The 20,275-nt window shown below is 42.3% G+C and overlaps 1 protein-coding gene across 1 annotated transcript in view; it reads left to right on the forward strand.

The window, feature by feature from the left end:
- SIPA1L3 (signal induced proliferation associated 1 like 3) overlaps nt 1-20,275 on the forward strand; it is a 261,128-nt gene that overhangs the window by 35,822 nt on the left and 205,031 nt on the right. The window contains exon 2 of the mRNA XM_023760563.1: nt 17,667-17,778. The gene's annotated coding sequence lies outside the window, so the exon portion shown is untranslated. The remainder of the gene's footprint in view (nt 1-17,666; nt 17,779-20,275) is intronic.

Genomic DNA, 20,275 nt, shown 5'->3' on the forward strand with positions numbered 1-20,275 from the left:
GTGGACCATACCAAGGAGGATGAGGTGGCCATCAATGAACCAGGTGGCAAGTTCTTACCCTAGGGTCCTTACAGTTTAAAACTAGAGGCCCCCTGCATGAATTTGTTGCACTTGAAGGGTGTGTTCCTTCAAGCCCAGCCTGCACCCTCTCAAATCTGGGGACCCTTTGGGGGATGTCCGACTGCCAGTTTAGCCTGATGTGGGATCGGGCCTAACCGGCAGTCAGACATCCCCTCTCACAATCCAGGACTGCTGGCTCCCAACGGCTCACCTGCCTGCCTACCTGATTTGCCCCCTAACCACTCCCCTGCCAGCCTAATCTATGCCTAACTGCTCCTCTGCCTGCCCAGTCGCCCCCAACTGCCCTTCCCTGCTGGGCTGGTCGCCCCTGACTGCCTTAACCTGTAGGCCTGGTCCCCCCCAACTGCCGTCCCTCCCCCGCTGGCACGGTCGCCCCCAACTGCCCTCCCCTGCTGGCCTGGTCGCCCCCATCTGCCCTCCCCTGCTGGCCTGGTTGCCTTTAACTGCCTTCCCCTGCTGGCCTGATCACCAACAATTGCCCTCCCTTGCCAGCCATCTTGTACGAGGGCGTGATGGTCAATTTGTATATTACCTCTTTATTATATAGGATAACACAGACCTGTATCAGATCCATACAAGCCTAAAAGAATTCTGAGTTGCCTTCTAGAGCCTGGGACAGGTTTTGTGTGCTGAAGTCATGATCAATAGTCCTAGGGTCCAGACAAAGTCATTTACTGAGAATACCATTTACTCTAGGCACTTGGTTGTGGCAGTGAATTCTCACATTTCTTAACGACAGAGATTTGTTGTGTGAAATGCATCATCTAATCTAATAAAAGACAAACATGCAAATTGACCTTACGTTTGCTATGCCTTAAGCCATGCCCACCAGCCAATCAGAGCGACTATATGCAAATTAACCCAACCAAGGTGGCCACGTAGCTGGAGCAAGCAGGAGGCTTGATTGCCCCAGTGATGGAGGAAGCCAAGCTTCCCGCCTGCCACAGCCAGCTCTGAACTCCACTGAAGGCAACAAAGTTTCAATTATAGAAGGTAAATAAATCCCAGAATAAAAAAAAAATAGAAACGAGAAAAGGAGAGGCTGGGAGCTTCCGTCGCCGGGGGGCTTGGCCAGCCTGAAAACGGCCCTCAGCCCCTTACCCAGACTGGCCAAGCACCCCAGCAGGACCCCACACCCTGAAGGGGCTGTGGCCAGCCTGCAAACGGCCCTCAGCCCCTCACCCAGGATGGCTAGGCACCCCAGTGGGGACCCCCACCCTGAAGGTGCTGTGGCCGCCTGCAAACAGCCATCAGCCCCTCATCCAGGCTGGCCAGGCACCCCAGTGGGGACCCCAACCCTGAAGGGGGTGTGCCCAGCCTGCAAACACTTATCAGTCCCTCACCCTGGCTGGCCAGGCACCCCAGCGGGACCCTCACCCTGATCTGGACACCCTTCAGGGCAAACCAGCCGGCCCCCACCCATGCACCAGGCCTCTATCCTATATAGTAAAAGGGTAATATGCAAACTGACCCTAACAGCAGAAAGACTGGGAATGACTGGTCACTATGACACACACTGACCACCAGGGGGCAGACGCTTAATGCAGAAGCTGCCCCCTGGTGGTCAGTGCACTCCCACAGGGGGAGCTCTGCTCAGCCACAAGCCAGGCTGATGGCTGCCAGTACAGTGGTGGTGGTGGGAGCCTCTCCTGCCTCCTCAGCAGCCCTAAGGATGTCAGACTGCAGCTTAGGCCTGCTCCCCGCTGGCAAGTGGACATCCCCTGAGGGCTCCCGGGCTGCCAGAGGGATGTCTGATTGCCAGCTTAGGCCCAATCCCCTAGGGAGCGGGCCTAAGCCAGCAGGTGGTCATCCCCCGACGGGTCCCAGACTGTGAGAGGGCACAGGCTGGGCTGAGGGACCTTCCCGAGTGCACAAGTTTTTGTGCACCGGGCCTCTAGTTAGGCTATATTGTTGTGCTGTGAGCATTATAGCATGCACTTACACACACCTAGATGGTACAGCTTAGTACACATCTAGGCTGTATGGTACAGCCCAGTGGTCGGCAAACTGTGGCTCGCGAGCAAAATGCGGCTCTTTGGCCCCTTGAGTGTGGCTCTTCCACAAAATACTGACTTCTGCGCATGGGCCACGAAGTTTCAATCGCACTGTATGTACGCGCCCGCACGTGGTATTTCGTGGAAGAGCCACACACTCAAGGGGCCAAAGAGCTGCATGTGGCTCGCGAGCCAATTTTCCAACCCCGGGGGGAGCCTATTGTGCCTAGGATACAAGCCTGTATAGCATGTTACTGTATTGAATACTCTAGATCAGCCGTGGGCAAACTATGGCCCGCGGGCCGGATCCGGCCCGTTTGAAATGAATAAAACTAAAAAAAAAAAAAAAGACCATACCCTTTTTATGTAATGATGTTTACTTTGAATTTATATTAGTTCACACAAACACTCCATCCATGCTTTTGTTCTGGCCCTCCGGTCCAGTTTAAGAACCCATTGTGGCCCTCGAGTCAAAAAGTTTGCCCACCCCTGCTCTAGGTCAATGGTTCTCAACCCTCTGGCCCTTTAAATACAGTTCCTCATGTTGTGACCCAACCATAAAATTATTTTCGTTGCTACTTCATAACTGTAATGTTGCTACTGTTATGAATCGTAATGTAAATATCTGATATGCAGGATGGTCTTAGGTGACCCCTGTGAAAGGGTCGTTCGACTGCCAAAGAGGTCGCGACCCACAGGTTGAGAACCGCTGCTCTAGGTAATTATAGTACAACTAGTGGCCCAGTGCACGAATTTGTGCACATTGAAAGGAAATTAATTAGTAGAAATATTTTAATATCGCCATTTGCCCTTTCTCTATAATAGAAGTGTCAGAGGTGAAAGAAAATTAGCAAAATGCACATGAAAACAATATATAAATTGATTAATAAATAAACAATAACAATATAGTATAACAACAAAGACATGATATGAAAACAAAAACATATAAAAACAACAAAAAGATGATATGAAAACAACCAAAACATGATATAAAACAACATTGATACAAACAATGACTGGTAAATTGATTAAACTTATTCTAATATCTCCCTTTATACAACATTAAGAGTAAAAACACTTTCAGAGTGCTTGACTAATTTCCCTTGTGATGAAGTATTTACAACTTTAACATCACATGCTCTTCGAACTTGAGAGAAAGCAACATATAACTGACCATGTCTGAAAACAGGTTCAGGTAGGAATATTCCTACTTTGTCTAGAGTTTGTCCTTGTGATTTATTAATAGTCATCACAAATGCTGGCATCACGGGAAACTGTCTTCGAATTAATTTAAATGGGAAGCCAGTGTCAGATGGGGACAAATCAATTCTTGGGATCAGAACAACCTTTCCTTCCGCAGATCCTGTTAATACTTCAGCCTTGATTATGTTAGGTCTCAATATTGTGATAACAAATCTGGTACCATTACAAAGACCTCATTTACTATTAAGATTTCTCAGTAGCATGATGATTGCATCTACTTGCCAAATAAATCGAATTTATATATATCATTTAAAAGAGCATTCAGCTTAGTCTTAAAAACCCTGGCTACCAAGTCAGGTCTGTTTTCAACTTTTTGCCAGCGTTTTAAATGATTTATAATATCTGCCCATTTTGGGTTGCACGTCATGGTTACAAATAAATCAGGCTTGCCATACTTTGTTACAATTGCCATAGCATCCTAATATCACTGCTGCATATTTCTGGGACTACCTTCAAAAGACAATGGAAGTATTATAATTTTTCCAATCAGCACATTGTCATTTTCAGATCTAGCTGTGAGATAATCCATCAAACTACTATATTTTTCAACTCTCAACTTAAATTGGTTTGCTTTAATGAAATTTATCCAATTGGCTTCCATTTTTGAATATGAATCAACAATATACGTTGAGTTAATTTTCCTGCATTTAAAATAGGATTGAATGTGTCCCGCACAGAGAGATGAAATCCGTAATACTGCATTTGTGTGACTCGTGTCCTTACATTTTGTCTAGTATTATTGTCGATTACACTGTTGTCTCTGAGTCTTAATGCAATATCTGTTCCCCAGCCTTTTTCACCATATGGAAAAAGAATAGGATGTCATTGCATCTAATGTAGGAAACAGGATACTGATTTGTTTCATTGTAGTGGCAGTAGGATTATTGAGATCTGCTTTACAATGAATGAACAAGTCTCTTTCAAAAGGAAGTTCTCCTTCGTTTCTGAATATGACGGCAACTTCGGTTATACGGGGATAATTATATCTACCCAGATCACTATTATGATCATATTTAATCGCCACTGTTACTTCTGTAGGAGCAATACCTTTCGCTGCTGCTTCAGATTGGCCTTCCTTTTCTACCTCATGTAGCATCTTGTACAGTTTTGTTAATTCATGTATTTCATGCATGAGGTTGTTGACATTGATCATGAGTCTTTCTGAGGAAGCTTGGTTTTCTGGCATTGCTAATCTTTTACTCATTGCTTTGGCTGTATTTAAAATACAGAGTTGAGCAAACTTTGAAAAACACCATCCAAAGGATGTAAAGTTCCAATACAGTGATACACTTGTCTGTGTATTCTAAAACAGTATGGCCCATATCCTGATGGTGATTCAATATTTGCACCCATTGAAGCAAAAGAACTATTTATCGAATGAATATTTTCCATGACATTTTTTAAAAATATATATATTTTATTGATTTATTACAGAGAGGAAGGGAGAGAGATAGAGAGCTAGAAACATCGATGAGAGAGAAACATCAATCAGCTGCCTCCTGCACACCCCTACTGGGGATGTGCCCGCAACCAAGGTACATGCCCTTGACTGGAATCGAACCTGGGACCCTTCAGTCTGCAAGCCGACGCTTTATCCACTGAGCCAAACCAGTCAGTGATGTTTAGGGTTTTATGAGATTTTGTTATGTGAGCATGATTGATTAAATCATTGACCATTTGTAATTAACTCAATCTATAGTCCCTCTCCCCTCCTGTAGGTCCAGGGGTGGGGCTGACGGATCCAAACCTTTAATCTTGCCTTGGTCTGTGTAGAAACCGATCCTGAAACTCTCTAAGAACCTCTCAGCAAAGGTTCACCTCAGTAGCATAAACTCAGGTATGGTTGAAAAGGGGTTTGTTATGAACAACAGAAGATGTTCCTATCACTCCTGTCATTCAGGAAATTCCAAGGATTTTAGAAGCTCTGTGTCAGCAACTGGGGACAAAGACTCAAATATATATTTATAACAGTTCCAGTCTCAAATTGTTCTCTGATAGTTACTAGCTGATTGCAACAATTGTAGCCTCAAAGTATGAAGCTTAAGTTCAGTGGAAGAAGAGGGAGAGAGCCCTTTTTTGTATGTGGAAATGTATACAAAAGTTCTGAAGTTGACTGTGCACAAGTATTACCATTACTATGACCAGGGGAGGGCGTGAGGCTTTGATAGGCAATTAGTCCTATGTCTGGGCTGGAACTCCATTGACATCTCATGGTCTGAAAGTGGGGGTTATTTGGGCCCCAAGTGAAAATAAAGTGTTTTGTAGAAGAGACAATGGATACCAGTGGGGAACAAATAACGGTTATCTGCTAATATACTCCTGTACTTAAAATAACATTCAAAATCCTTATTGTGGCCCTATCTGGTTTGGCTCAGGGATAGAGCCTCAGCCTGCAGACTAAAGGGTCCTGGGTTCTATTCTGGTCAGGAGTACATGCCTCGGTTGCAGGCTCAGGCCCTGGCCCTGGCCCTGGCCCTGATCGGGGTGCATGTGGGAAGCAACCAATCAATGTGTCTCTCATGTCATTGTTTCTCTATCTCTCCAACTCCCTGCCATCTCTCTCAAAAAACAAAAAAATAACAACACTTTACTGTGGCCCCATGATGCAGCCCCTGCCAGCCAGTTTTTATTTAGTTTCTCAAACAAGCCAAGATTTTTCCTACCTCAAAGTCTTTGTATGTGCTCTTCCTTGTGCTTAAAATGCTTTTCCTAATGGCTTTTCTCCTCGTCTTCTCATCCCTCAGATCCCAGCTTAAATATCAAATCTTTTAAGAGGCCCTTCTGGACCATCCTGAATCTAAACTTGGCCCTGTTATTCTTTCCTGGCAAACCTTCAGAGCAGTTATAAAATTTAATTATATGTTACAGTTGCCTTGATGTCTTTAATATCTGTCTTCCCCACTGGGCTGAGAGTCCCAGGAGGTCAAGCCCAAGCCTGTTGCTTTTTCCTCTAATCACAGACCTAGTACATACTAGATAATAAAATTAAAAATAACAACACAAAAACACACACCTTTATTTAGTGAATGTGATGAAAGTGGAATGGTTTACTCATTTAAAATTATGGTTAGCCTGTCATTGAACTGGAGCAGGGAACAATGACCAGAAGTTTTTAAAGCCTGGCAGTGAAATTTCAAAGAGAAAGTTTTACTGGTAGATTGAAGGAAATATATGCTTCAACCATATTTTTATGGGCTCTTTGGTATTAATGATGCCAAAGTGACCTTCCCTTTGGAGTCTTGGGGCCAGTTGAGATGGTACATCTCCTAGAAATAAAAACTTTACCACGTTAACTAGAGTACAGCAATTAACATACATTTTTTTAATTAGCCTGTTACTCATTTAAGGAGGCCAAGGGAGTAGGAAGCTAAGGTCAAATGTTTAACACTTGACTATTTGAATACTTCCAAGGAACTATCTATCCCATACTGCTGACACCATCCGGAATCCCTGCTGTCCATCAAGGATCCTGCAGTTGGAAGCCTTTTTCTGGGTTACTCTCTTTTCTCTTAAAGCCACAGTGAGCCTCTCAGAGCAGAGTTAAGACAAAGAGAGGATCTTTTTTTAAAAAAAAAACCACACACACAAAAAAAACATTTTTTTAATTGATTTCAGAGAGGGAGAGGGAGAGAGAGAGAGAAACATCAATGATGAGGGAGAATCATTGATTGGCTGCCTCCTGCACGCCCCCAGGCATGTGCCCTTGACCAGAATTGAACCCAGAACCCTCCAGTCCATAGGCCGATGCTCTATCTACTGAGCCAAACCAGCTAGGGCACAAAGAGAGAATCTTAAAAGCAGCAAGAGAAAAGCAGTTATCTACAAGGGAGCACCCATATAACCGTCAACTGATTTCTCAACAGAAACTTTGCAGGGCATGGCAAGAAATATTTAAAGTGATGAATAGCAAAGACCTATAACCAAGATTACTCTACCCAGCAAAACTATCATTTAAGGTTAAAGAGATTCATTGACAAGAAAAAGCTAAAGGAGTTCATCACCACCAAACTAGCATTGTATGAAATGTTGAAGGGTATTCTTTAAGAAGGGGGAGAAGGAGAAGAAAAATATGAACATTAAAATGGCAATAAATACATATCTATCAACAATTGAATCCAAAATAAAAATAAAAAAACCAAGAAATCTAATGAACAAAATAAACTGGTGAATAAAATAGAATCAGAGACATGGAAACATGGAACAGACTGACAGATCTCAGAGGGAAGGGTGATGGAGTGGGAAATGATTAGCCAAAGATCTTAACATGCATGTATGCATTACCTATAGACATAGACAATAGGGTGGTGAAGGCCTGTGTGAGGGTAGGAACCAGGTGGAGGGGGACGTTGAGGGGCGGGGAATGAAAAAGTCACCAAGCTGGCCTGACAGCCAAGGTGGCTGAACCCTCCTCTCCTGCAGGAGAGGGGACACTCAGATATGTGGGGGTGCATTTCATAGAAGAGTTAGCTTCAGCCACATTGGGTAAAACAAAAACTGTAGAGTGAGATCACCTTTAATCATCTTTTAAGAGGATGTTGGGTATACTAGTAAGCTGAATATAGGTTTGGCTGCTATGACAGACCCATATTAGCAGTGGTATAAGTGAGAAAGCAGTTGATTTCTCTCTCATGAAGTCGTTTAAGAGTGAGCAGCCCAGGGCTGATAATGTTGGGGACCCAGGATCCTGCCATCTTATTGTCCCATTGCTGGGATGTTGGCCCCATGTATGGTCCCAAATGACTCTCCGCTATTAAATTGCATGCGTTCTGCTCCATGGAAAGGGAGGATATGGGAGAAGGGGCACCACCCGCCTTTCTCTTAAGGTAGGAGTTTTTTTGTGTGTTTGTTTGTTTTTTACAGATAATTTTTAGTGCATTCACAAGGTTGTGCAAAATCTAATTACAGAACATTTTCATCATGCCAAAAAGAAGCCCTGCACTCATTTCCCATTTCTCCCTCCTCTCAGCCCCTGGCAACTACTAATCTACTTTCTGTCTCTATTGAGTTGCCTCTTCTGGACATTTCATTTAAACTGAATAGTGCAATGTTTGGCCTTTTTGTGTCTGGCTTCTTTCATTTAGCATAATGTTTTCAAGGTTCATCCATATGTTGTAACATGTTTCCTTTTTATTCCTTTCTATGGCTGAATGATACTACATTGTATGGCTATACCACTTTTTATTTAGCCACTCATCAATTGATAGACTTTTGGATTGCTTTCACTTTTTTATTATTATGAATAATACTGTTTGTGTGCAAGTTTTCGTGTAAACATATTTTTCAGTTTTCTTGGATATGTACCTAAGAGTAGAATTGCTGGGTCATGTGGTAACAATGTTTAACTTTCGAAGAACAGAACAGTTTCTTAATATTTGTGTGCCATGGACTCTTTGACATCTATTTCACAAAATCATATTTTTAAATTAATAAAACACATGGAATTACCAATTGTGTTGAAATATAGTTTTTAACATATTAAGATAAATTTGTGACATAGAAATGGCAGAATTCAGTGACATAATTTTATAACTACATAATTTCAAAGTACTAAAGGGTGTGAATACTATTTTGAGATGTTTGTAAGAACTGTGTAATGTTATTATTTTAAAAACCTGTGATTTCTGTTGGTGAGAAATTCATAGGTGTTGTGAAGACTATTGTGGTTTGCCTATGGAAGTGCTGAATTGCAATTAGAGGTCATTGAAAATAAAGAGGTAACCCCCTATTAATCAAGCTCCTGAATTCTATCACACTTCCAAGGGTGACTCAGAAGTAGTACAACCTGTCCCACTCCCATGCCATTGGTCTGAACGTGACCACATCTGACCGCAAGGGAGGGTGGGAAATGTAGCCTTCACTCACATCAGCATTGTTCTGGCTAACATATAGGAGTTTAGTTATTAAAGAAAAAAGGGAGAATATGTATTAGGTGGCAAGAAAAAGTAAATATTACCCCATACAGTCAGTTACCCCTCTCCCCAGGTTCAAAACGTATTCTTTCTTCTGATAAGCACCTGCCAAAGGAATTGGTTTGCCTTTAGAGGCCATGCTGTCTGAAAAATGTGTGTCTTGGAATAATAGGACACCACTCAGAGTGGTGAGCTACTCCATGGTGAAGAACTTAGCCTGCCTGAGGGAATACATATGCTTGACTCTCATCTCACATTCATACCAGAGCCAATGTTTATGAAGTGGAATGCTGGACATCTATTCTATTTAAATTACTTGTCCATATTGCAGGGGTCCAGGGGGTTGTGAGAGGGTTAGGTGCATTCTTGAGTGTGTGGGAGGGAAAACTCTACAATTTGATGCAACCTCTTTGTACCTTTTTTTCTGTGCTGTAAGATGTGTGGTTGGCATCTCAAATGACTGGACATTGATGTTATATTGGAATGCTTGCTTCTAAGTGTCAGAACTCACTTTAGATTACCCGAGATAAACAAGGGACTGTTTTGTTGGCTCAAAATCCAAGTTCAGCAACGAAGAGAGAGGGCAGCTTAGGCATCAGTGGTAGGAAATCATAGGACAAGTATGGCCCACTGGCAAAGTGGCCTTCCCATTCTCTTGGTTGTAGGGACTGAAGAGCAGTGATATTGTGGTAACAGCTTGTCTTTATTGAGTGCTTACTGTATGCCTGGCAGTATTCATGGGTGAACTCATTTTACAACAACATCATGACCTAGATCCCACTGATCCCCATTTCCTGATGCACAGTGGTTAATTAACATACACCCACACCCAAGATCGTATGTAGTTATTCTCGGCAGAGGTGAGATTTGAACACAGACAGTCCTGTTCGCCATTCCCTGTGCTCTTAGTTAGCCTTAGTGTTGTTGGGAGGGTGTGAGATGAAATGCAGGAGTAGAAATTCTAGGCAGAATAATTGGTGTTTACTTTAATGCTCTTGTTTCTCCAGCATTTATTTTTAATGCTAACTTTTAAGTTTCCATGATTGTGCCATCACAGACTCTCTTCCCTCTGTTCTGTCACCCAGTGGTGCATCCCCCCTTCCTCAGTTCCACCATTTAAATGCTCAGGTGACTCTACTGATCTCTTTGTTTCCCTTGATTCTAGGCCAGGCCTTCACCCGGGTTTCATTTTTAAGAACCAGTGCTTTGCTGTTCTAGTTTTAAATGTGAATTTTAAAAAAAGTAGTTGATTTGTTACTCAGCAAATATTCATAGTGCCCACATGGTGCCAGGTCTGGGCCACCAGACACAAGCACATCATTAAGCAATGCTCCCTCATGGAGTTGACAGTCTGAAGGGGAGGCAAGAGACTCAGACACTTGACAAATACCTTTACAAGCACTGATTGCCACTGTGATGAGTTCTTTAAAGGAAAAAATACAGGTGGTTGGAGAGCATGTTAATCTGTGGAATGCAGAGCCTGACCTAGGTATCGAGGAGGGCTTTCTGATGAGGCCTATGGCAGTGGTGAGGTTTAAAGCTGAATGCAGAGGGGAAGCAGACCATCTCCAGGACCAAGCAGAAAAGCCCTAGACACTGGTCATAACCCCCAATCCCTCCACACTCTGAAGAGACTGCCCAAATCGAGGCTTTCCTACCTGCTAGCAAGTCACGCAGCCTGTTGGGGCTCAGTTTCCTCATCTGTAAAAGGGGAGCGATATTGGTCATGGTGCCCACTTCATTGGTGGCTGTGAGGAAGAGCAAAGGCTCAGTGGGTGTTAATAAGTAATTAAAACTTGAATGTTGTGGGACTTAAAACAGCTAATAGAAAATCAAAGAACCCAGCCTGGGGCCAGAATCTAAGTTAGGAAAGTGCTTGACAGGGGCTGCCAAACATGGAACTTGGTGTGGGGGTTAGGGATGCAGCCACTGGATACCACCCCCTAGGAGACATGTGGGACGGTTCGGTCTCACAGTGAAGGAGAGGGAGCACTACAGGAGTTTAGGACCTGGGGGCCAAGGATAGTAAATGCCCCCCAATGCAGAGGATTGGTATAGTAACAAAGGATTGTTCCACCCAAGTGCCAGCAGTAGCCCTCTGGGGTGGGCCGCTAGTGTATCTCCTGGGCTCTCCCTCCTGCTGTCAGTCTCCTATTGGGTTTCCCTCCCCAGGTGGAAAGATGGCTGTTCTTGCAGATGCAGGCTGCCCCCAAATGCCCTGACCACTGATTCTACCTCCTAAAATGTTTATAAGCTGTCCCTGCCCTGTAGCATTTGGAAGTACTGCAGGTTTCTCTTGCAGAACGTGTGAAACCAAGTAAGTAGTCCTAGTTTATTGATCAGGTTGCTTGGGCTGCAAGCGCCAGAAACCAGTGTGGCCCCCCTGCAGCAAAAGTAAAGCTTAAGAGCAGCTCGGGGCATCTCAAATGGGATATTCAGGGCCACGTCCTTAGGGCCCTGCCATCCTGGGGTGGAGGAGGCAGTGGAGGGTAGCAGTGAGGAGCTCTGACTCTGTAGCTGGCCTCTTGGCCATCCATTCCAACCTCAGCACTTATTCAGAAGTTTCCCAGCCTTTCTGTGCCTCAGTTTTTCAGACAGGGCTAAGAACAGACTTGCTATGAGATGAAATAAATTGATAGATACTTGAGACATATAGAATAGTACCTTATACAAAGTATATGGTTAGATAAATATTAATTGCTATTTTTATTTTACTGCTGCTGCTGTTACCATTATTATTTTTATTAGCAGTTTGAAATTCAAATTCTTCAGGTTGAGCAACTGATTGGCCTAGCTTGGGTCATGTGAATGGTCAGGGTCCCCCACAGATAGGAGGAATGGTTATCCCCAGGAAAAGTGGACTGCTGTCACCAAAAGTTGGGGCAGAGACACCAGATAGGCCCAGATACCAGATGTCCTCCATGCTCAGTAATTTGACCCAGTTAATGTTGGATATTTGCTGGCCATGGCTTGAGCTGAGCACAGAGGACACAGAAGAAACTGTGATTCATTCCCCAGGTTCCTTTCTGGCAGGTTTTAAAGTTCAGAGAATGAGGGTCCTTGTTAAGACCGAGTGCCTAGAACAGTGCCTGGCCTTTAGGAGATCAGTAAATATTTGTCAAATGAGTAAACACACAGTGAAATACGAGATTTATGGGAACATACAACCAAAGAATCTACTTTGTGGTCCCAACAATTATTTTAAAAGAAGCTCATGTTTGTACCTGCAGCCTCCACAGTGAGGTCCAGAGGAATGTCTACCTGCTTGTCCTTGCATACAGTAGGTGTATAATAAATGGCCACTTAATGATCTCATGAGTGCATGGCCCTGCAGTGTGACAGTCAGGAGTAGACCCAGACTTAGGGAGCAGCTCCGTTGAACAGGATGTGCAGTCGTGGCTCCAGGATGCATCTCTGTGGAATGTGGTTGCTAATACAAATGAGCTTCCCCAGGTCATGAGGCATCTATTATGTGGACAGATGGATGACTCGCTGTGGAACTGGGCGGGCTTTCAAGGGGAATTTCATTGCTGCAGTTATGTTTCAGGCTTCCCTTCAGAGAAGGACTTTTTCCCATGAATGACTTAATAAGAAAGATAACAATAGCCAGCACAGTCAAGGTGCCTGACAAAGTACAAAAGGATTAACCCATGGAATCCTCACGACAGCTCATGAGGCCAGTACCAATCCCCAAAGTGCTAAGGCTCAGAGGGGTAAAACAACTTGCCTGTTGGATGCACAGCAAGTGAGGAAGAGAGTTGGGATTTTGGCCCTGGTCTCTTACTCCAGAGCTTGGGCTCTTCATACACAGCCTCCTTTCTCTCTTTAGTACTAACTTTCAAACAATATTTTATTAATTTGCACATGGTACATTATTTAAAAGTAAAAAAAGTCAACTTCCTTCCCATCCCTGAACCCTCCATTGAAGCAGCCACTGTGACCTGTCTCCTTTTAGAAAGTGTCTACATACATCAAATACATCAACATAGTGCCATGTTGCCTGTTTTTGTATGGTCCAGGAACTAAGAATAGTGTTTGCATTTTTTAGTGGTTAAAAAAAGTATTTCATGGCATGTAAAATTGTATGAACTTTAGGTTTTAGTATCCATGAATAAAGTTTTATTGGGGCACAACCATCCATGCTCACTCAGTTATGTATTATCTGTGGCTGCTTTCACACTATAATAGCAGAGTTGAGTGGTTGCAACCAAGACCATATGGCCCCCAAACTTAAAATATTTACTTTCTGGCCCTTTACAGAAAAAGTTTGCTGATCCCTGCAGTGCACACTTTCTTTCAGCACTATTTCTTAGAGCACTTTTCTTGCACTGGTGGCTGTGTTCTCTTCCTCCTCAACCATTAGTTTTATTTCATGGAAACAGAGCCCAGCTGCAAGCTGAGGTACAAGCCTAGGTGGGTTGCTTGGTGCATCTACTCACGTTCATTTTAAGCATTTCTCAGTCACTAGCTGCGTGCTGGCATCTGGCTGGCAACCAGAGCAGGTCTAGGCCTGCCGTCAGGAATCCACAGGCCAGTGGGAGATTTGGACAATATCCTACAGTCCCACAGATGGATGCATTCAGGTCTACAATCACAAGCCTTCTCTGACCCTCTGCCATTACCCCTGCTTTGTTTTTTCTTGTGATACTTTTTTAAAAATAGGTAATGCATTAATGTGCTTCAAAAATCAATTCTCTGTGTGTGCCTATGCACGTGCATGCCTGTGTGCATGTGTATAGATGTACACACTGGCAGGTCTCTCTTACCCCTTCCCCTGCCCACCTTGTTCCTCTTGAGTAATCATTTGTATTAGTTTCTGGCATATCCTTCTAAGGTTTAAAAAAAAACCCACAAATATCTATTATCTATTTTTATCTTCCCCTCCTTTTACAAAATGTAGCCTATTCCACACCCTGTCCTGCACTTTGCTTTTTAAAATTTTTATTATTTATTTAACAGCACATCTTGGAGCTCTCTCTTTATCCAGCTGAGTGGCTTCTTCCAGAGCGCAGGGAAGGTCTGTGAGGCTAAAACAAGGGAGGAGGATCTGTTCTAGCTGCGAGGGATCATGGCCTTGATTCTCAGCTCTGTTTCCTTCCATGCCCTGCTTTTCTCTGTGGTAAGGTACATATGGCCTTTATCACATGTGGCCAAGGAGAGGACAAGAATGTCCTTGAGAGCGGGTGATTTACTGTGGTTAATAATGAAAGAAAATTGACCTGCAACCTGTTTCCATGAGTCATGATCTGGTGTCTGGTGGAGGCCCCTTTAGTCTCCACAGTTCTTACCAATCATGTGACAAGTCCTGTCACCTATTTCCTTTTCACTGGACACAGTAACACACACACTGACTGCACTTAGTTCCAGGTTGCCACATAGTAAATGCTCAATGTGTGGCAGGGATGGCTTTGGTTATTTTCACAGGACTGGCCTGGGCTCATACTTGTAAGTGTAGCTAACAATGAAGAGTCTCAGAGAGTCTGATCACTTGGGTTCTAATATCCCCTCTGCCACTTAAAATCCATGTTGGGCAAGGTGCTTACTTTGTATACTTGACTTCTGTTATTGTAAATGGAGATAATAATACCTGCCTTTTGGTCCTTTGCTGAGGAGGAAATGAGTTAACATTTGTATTGCATTTAAAACAGTGCGCAGCAGGTAGTGACATGAATGGATGCCAGCTATTTTTATCAGTCTGTGTAGTAGACTCAGGGGAACTCAATGCCCCTGAAGGCTATGCCACCTCCATTTCAGAACAGTACCCATCATTAGCAGTAGCATTTCACCTTTTCCAAAGAACTCCTTCCTGCAATACCTGGAGCAAAGCGTTGTCTATTTAGTCAAGAATTATAATGCCAACAGACTCACTCCCCTTTATGTGTCATTGGCCATGTAAAGTCACATGACCATTCTTAACTACAAAGAAGGCTGGGAAATCAAAAATTTTCCCAATTGTCTCTCCTAGTAGAACAAAAAAATGATCACAGGCGTGTTCAGTAAATATTTGCAAGCACACAAATCCATTTACCAATCTAGCCATCACAAGGGGCTCTCCTCTCAGCATTTGTAGGAAGTGACCCATGGAATGTGGCAAAGCAACTGGCCACCAACCTGAAGTGCTGGAAGCAAGCTTGTGAGGGACACAGCTCTAAAGTCTTTTGAATTGTATCTAAACGGGAAACAATTAAACCTCCTAGATCAGTGATGGCGAACCTTTTGAGCTCGGCGTGTCAGCATTTTGAAAAATCCTAACTTAACTCTGGTGCCGTGTCACATATAGAAATTTTTTGATATTTGCAACCATAGTAAAACAAAGACTTATATTTTTGATATTTATTTTATATATTTAAATGCCATTTAACAAAGAAAAATCAACCAAAAAATGAGTTCTTGTGTCACCTCTGACACGCGTGTCATAGGTTCGCCATCACTGTCCTAGATCAAAGTTTTGAGACAGGCTCTGGGACCTGGGCCTAGAGCAGCCAGAGGAAGGTTGCAGAACTGGTTTCTTCAGGCAGGTTTGTTTACCTGCTTGCCTGCCTATTGAATAATCCCATTGGCTGCCAAGGCCTTCCAGGTCCTTTCCTCCCTTAGACTGGCTTCTTTCTGCAGGTGGCTGGATCCCCTAGGGCCAGCAAGTGCCTACTTTGTGTCAGATGCTGTCCAGGGTGCTAGAAACAATAAACCATACCTTGGAAATATTTCGGGTTTGGTTCCAGATCACCACAGTAAAGCTAATTCCTAATGGTGCTGATGGAGGGTCTTGCCTTCAATTTGTAAGAAAAGTAACAACTGTGAAATGCAGTAAAGTGAAGCACAATAAAACAAGGTATACCTGGCTGGCCAGTGTTGTTCAGTGGTTATGGTGTAGACCAGTGGTTCTCAACCTTCCTAATGCCGCGACCCTTTAATACAGTTCCTCATGTTGTGGTGACCCCCAATTTCATTGTTACAAATTGAACATAATTAAAGCATAGTGATTAATCACAAAAACAATATGTAATTATATGTGTGTTTTCCGATGGTCTTAGGTGACCCCTGTGAAAGGGTCGTTTGACACCCAAAGGGGTCGCGACCCACAGGTTGAGAACCGCTGGTGTATACTCATGGACCGAAGTGTCATGGGTTTGATTCTGGGTATGTGTGGGAGGCAACCAATCGATGTGTCTCTCTCTCTCATGGATGTTCCTCACTCTCTCTCTACCTCTCTTTCCCTTCCTCTCTCTTTCTCTCTCCCCCTTCCCTCCCTTTCTCTTTTACCCCTTTCCCCCTTCCTCCCTCCCTTCCACTCTGTCTGAAAATCAATGGAAAAAATGTCCTCTGGCGAGGATTAAAAAACCAAGGTATACATGTAATATGTAACATTTATTGGGCACTCACCATGTGCCAGCCATTGCAAGCAGTTGGCATAACTCATGGAATCCTTTCAAATCTTTGTTAGACCCATTACAGATGTGGGGAGTGAGGGGGAGTCTAAATTTTTTAAAAACCCTTATTTTACATAAAGTTCAATTTTTTTAAATTATGAATATTTGTTATTTCAGTATAATATGAGCCTTTTCATTGGTGTCTTATTTTGTTAGCCTGCTTTTTAAAAATAAAAAAAAAAAACAGCTTCACTTTTTAGAGTAATTTTAAGTTCATAGCAAAATTGAAGGGAAGTTATAGAGATCCCCCATATATCCCCACTAATGCATAGCCTCCCCCATTATTTTTTTAAATCTTTATTGTTTAAAGTCTTACATATATCCCCATTTCTCCCCCCCCCATTAACCTCTTCTAGCCCACCTCTGCCTCCCCCATTATTAACATCCCCCACCACAGTGGTACATTTATTACAATTGATGAACCTGAGTTGACACATCGTTATTGCCCGGAGTTTATAGTTTACATTGCAACTCACTCTTGATGTTGTACATTCTATAAGTTTGGACAAATGTATATTGACATGTATCCACCATTATGGTATCATACAGAATATTTTCACTGCCCTAAAAATCCTGTGTGCTCCACGTATTCATCCCTCTTCCCCTCAACTCCTGGCAGCCACCAATCTTCTTACTGTCTCCAAAGTTTTATCTTTTCAAGAATATGTAAAGATACACTTTGTAGTTTTTTTAGATTGGCTTCTTTCACTTAGTGATAAACATTTAAGGTTCCACCATGTCATTTCATGGCTTGAAAGCTCATTTTCTTTCTTTGTCGGAATGCACCACAGTTTATCCATTCACCTACTGAATGACATCTTGGTTGCTTCCAAGTTTTGGCAATTACGAATAAAGCTGCTATCAACATCTGTGTGCAGGTTTTTGTGTTGACATAGTATTCAACTCATTTGGGTACATATCAAGGAGCTTGATTGCTGGATCATAGCATGAGTATGTTTAGGCTTGTAAGAAATTGTCAAACTTTCTTCCAGAGTTTCTGTACCATTTGGCATTCCCACCAGCAGTGAATGAGAGTTCCAGTTGCTCCACCCCCTCGTCAGCATTTGGTGTTGTCAGTGTTCTGGATTTGGGGCATTCTAAAAGGTGGGTAGTGGTAGCTCATTAATGTTTTAATTTGCATTTTCCTGATGAAGTATGATGTGGAGCATCTTTTCATATGCTTATTTGCCATCTGTAAATCTTTTTTGGTGAGATGCTGGTTAATGTCTTTGGCCCTTTTTTAAATTGGATTGTTTTTTTCCTTGTTAAATTATAAGAGTTCTTTGGATATTTTGGATAACAGTCCTTTATCAGATGTGTCTTTTGCAAATATTTTCTTCCAGCCTGTAGTTTGTTTTCTCATTCTCTTGACATTGTCTTTCACAGAGTAGTTCTTAATTTTAATGAAGTCTACTTATCAATTCTTTCTTTCATGGAGTCATAGCTATGCCCAAGGTCATCTAGGTTTTCTCCCATGTTATCATCTAGTTTTTTAGTTTTCCACTTTACATTTAGGACTATGAAACATTTTGAGTTAACTTTTGTGAAAGATGTAAGGTCTATCTATGTCCAGATTCATTTTTTTTGTACATAGATGTCCACTTGTTCCAACACCATTTGTTGAAATATTAATTTGCTTCATTAGCATTGCCTTTGCTTCTCAGTCAAAGAAGAATTGACTATATGTGTATCTGCTTCTGGGCTTTTTATTCTGTTCCAGTGTTCTATTTGCTCATTCTTTCATTAATACTTGATTACTGTAGCTTTATAGTAAGTCTTGAAGTCAGGTAGTGTCAGTCCTCTGACTATCCTCCTTTAATATTGTGTTGACTATTCTGGGTCTTTTTCCTCTTAAAATAACTTGTTGTGAGTTTCACTGGGATTGTCTTGAATCTGTAGATCAAGTTGGGAAGAACTCATATTTTGAAAATGTCGAATCTTACTATTTTTGAACATGGAATGTCTTTCCATTTATTTAGTTTTTCTTTGATATCTTTCATCATAGTTTTATAGTTTGTCCATATAACTCTTTAAAATTTTTTAATTGATTCCAGAGAGAGAGAATCATTGATTGGCAGCCTTCTGCATGCCCCACAATGGGATCAAGCCCACAACCCAGGCATATGTCCCTACTGGAAATCTAACCATAACTTCCTGATTCATAGGTCAACCACTGAGCCACACCAGCTAGGTGCTCATATAACTCTTATACATATTTTGTTAGATTTATACCTAAATATTTCATTTTGGAGGGTGTTAAGGTACATGGTTTTGTGTTTTTATTTCAAATTCCACTTATTCATTGTTGGTATATAGGAACATTATTGACTTTTGCTAATTAACCTGTATTTTACAATCTTGCCGTAAGTGCTTATTTTATCTTTATTTATAGATTTTGAGGGGTGGGGAGACACAGAGAAACATCAATTTGTTATTTCACTTATGCATTCATTGGTTGCTTCTGGTATGTGCCCTACTGGAGATTGAACCCGCAACCTTGGCATAGTGGGACAACTCTAACCAACTGAGTTACTCAGCCAGAGCCTATAAATGCTTATTAGTTGCAGGAGTTTATTGTTTTCAAGTCTTTAGGATTTTCTACATAAGTGATCATGTCATCTGCGAACAAAGACAGCTATATTTCTTCTCTCCCAATCTGTATACCTTATTTTTCCTTTTTGTTTTGTTTTGTTTATTGAGTTAACTAGGACTTCCAATACAATGTTGCAGCAATTTTCAACCATGTGCTACAAGAATTTTTTTTAAAGAGGGCACTGCCCTCTTTTTTCTTAGATTGTCAAATTTAAAAAATGACAACAGCCAATGCAACAATAGCTATCTGGTGTAAATGAATAAAAATTATACCTTTTTTTTGTCAATTCAGCAAAAAAAAAATTTTTTTTGGTGTGCCATAGAATTTTAGTAGTTTATGTATGCCATGAGATGAAAAAGGTTGAAAATCACTATGATGTTGGAATGCAGTACTGAGAGAGGACATCCTTGCTTGTTCCTGTTCTTAGAGGGAAAGTTTCAAACTTCTCACCATTGCCTTTTTACTTATTAGTTCCCTAAGCCAAACATTTGGAGACCAGGGGCCTTGCATCCACTTCCCTCAGCCCAGTCGTGACCATGCAATCGGTTTTTAAAATATGAATGAATGACTCATGTGGTACCATAAACAGCTAAATAGACTTACTTACAATATCTTCTGAGCAGATGTCAAATCAGGGTTAGAGAGGCAGCAGAGGCTGGTGATTAAAAGAAGACTCTGGAGCCACAGGTTGGGGCTACTCTGCTACTTACTTAATAGGTAACCTTAGGTAAGGGATAGCACCTCTCAAAACCTCAGTTTTCTCATATGTGAAGTGGGGATAATAATAGGAGCTATTCTACGGGGTGGTTGTGAGGGTTAAATGAGTTGGAGTTAAAAAAAAAAAGAATCCCCTTAAAGGAGAAAAAATAAATAATAAGGAAAGAGACAAGAAAGAAAAAGAGAGGGGGGCGCAGAAAGGAAGGGAGGGAGGGAGTGAGGGAAGGAAAGAAAGGAAGGGAAGGGAAGGTGGAAGGGAAGGTGGAAGGGAAGGGAAGGGAAGGGAAGGGA

The sequence above is a fragment of the Myotis lucifugus genome, unplaced genomic scaffold (assembly GCF_000147115.1).
Source record: "Myotis lucifugus unplaced genomic scaffold, Myoluc2.0 scaffold_185, whole genome shotgun sequence".
NCBI lineage: Eukaryota > Metazoa > Chordata > Mammalia > Chiroptera > Vespertilionidae > Myotis > Myotis lucifugus.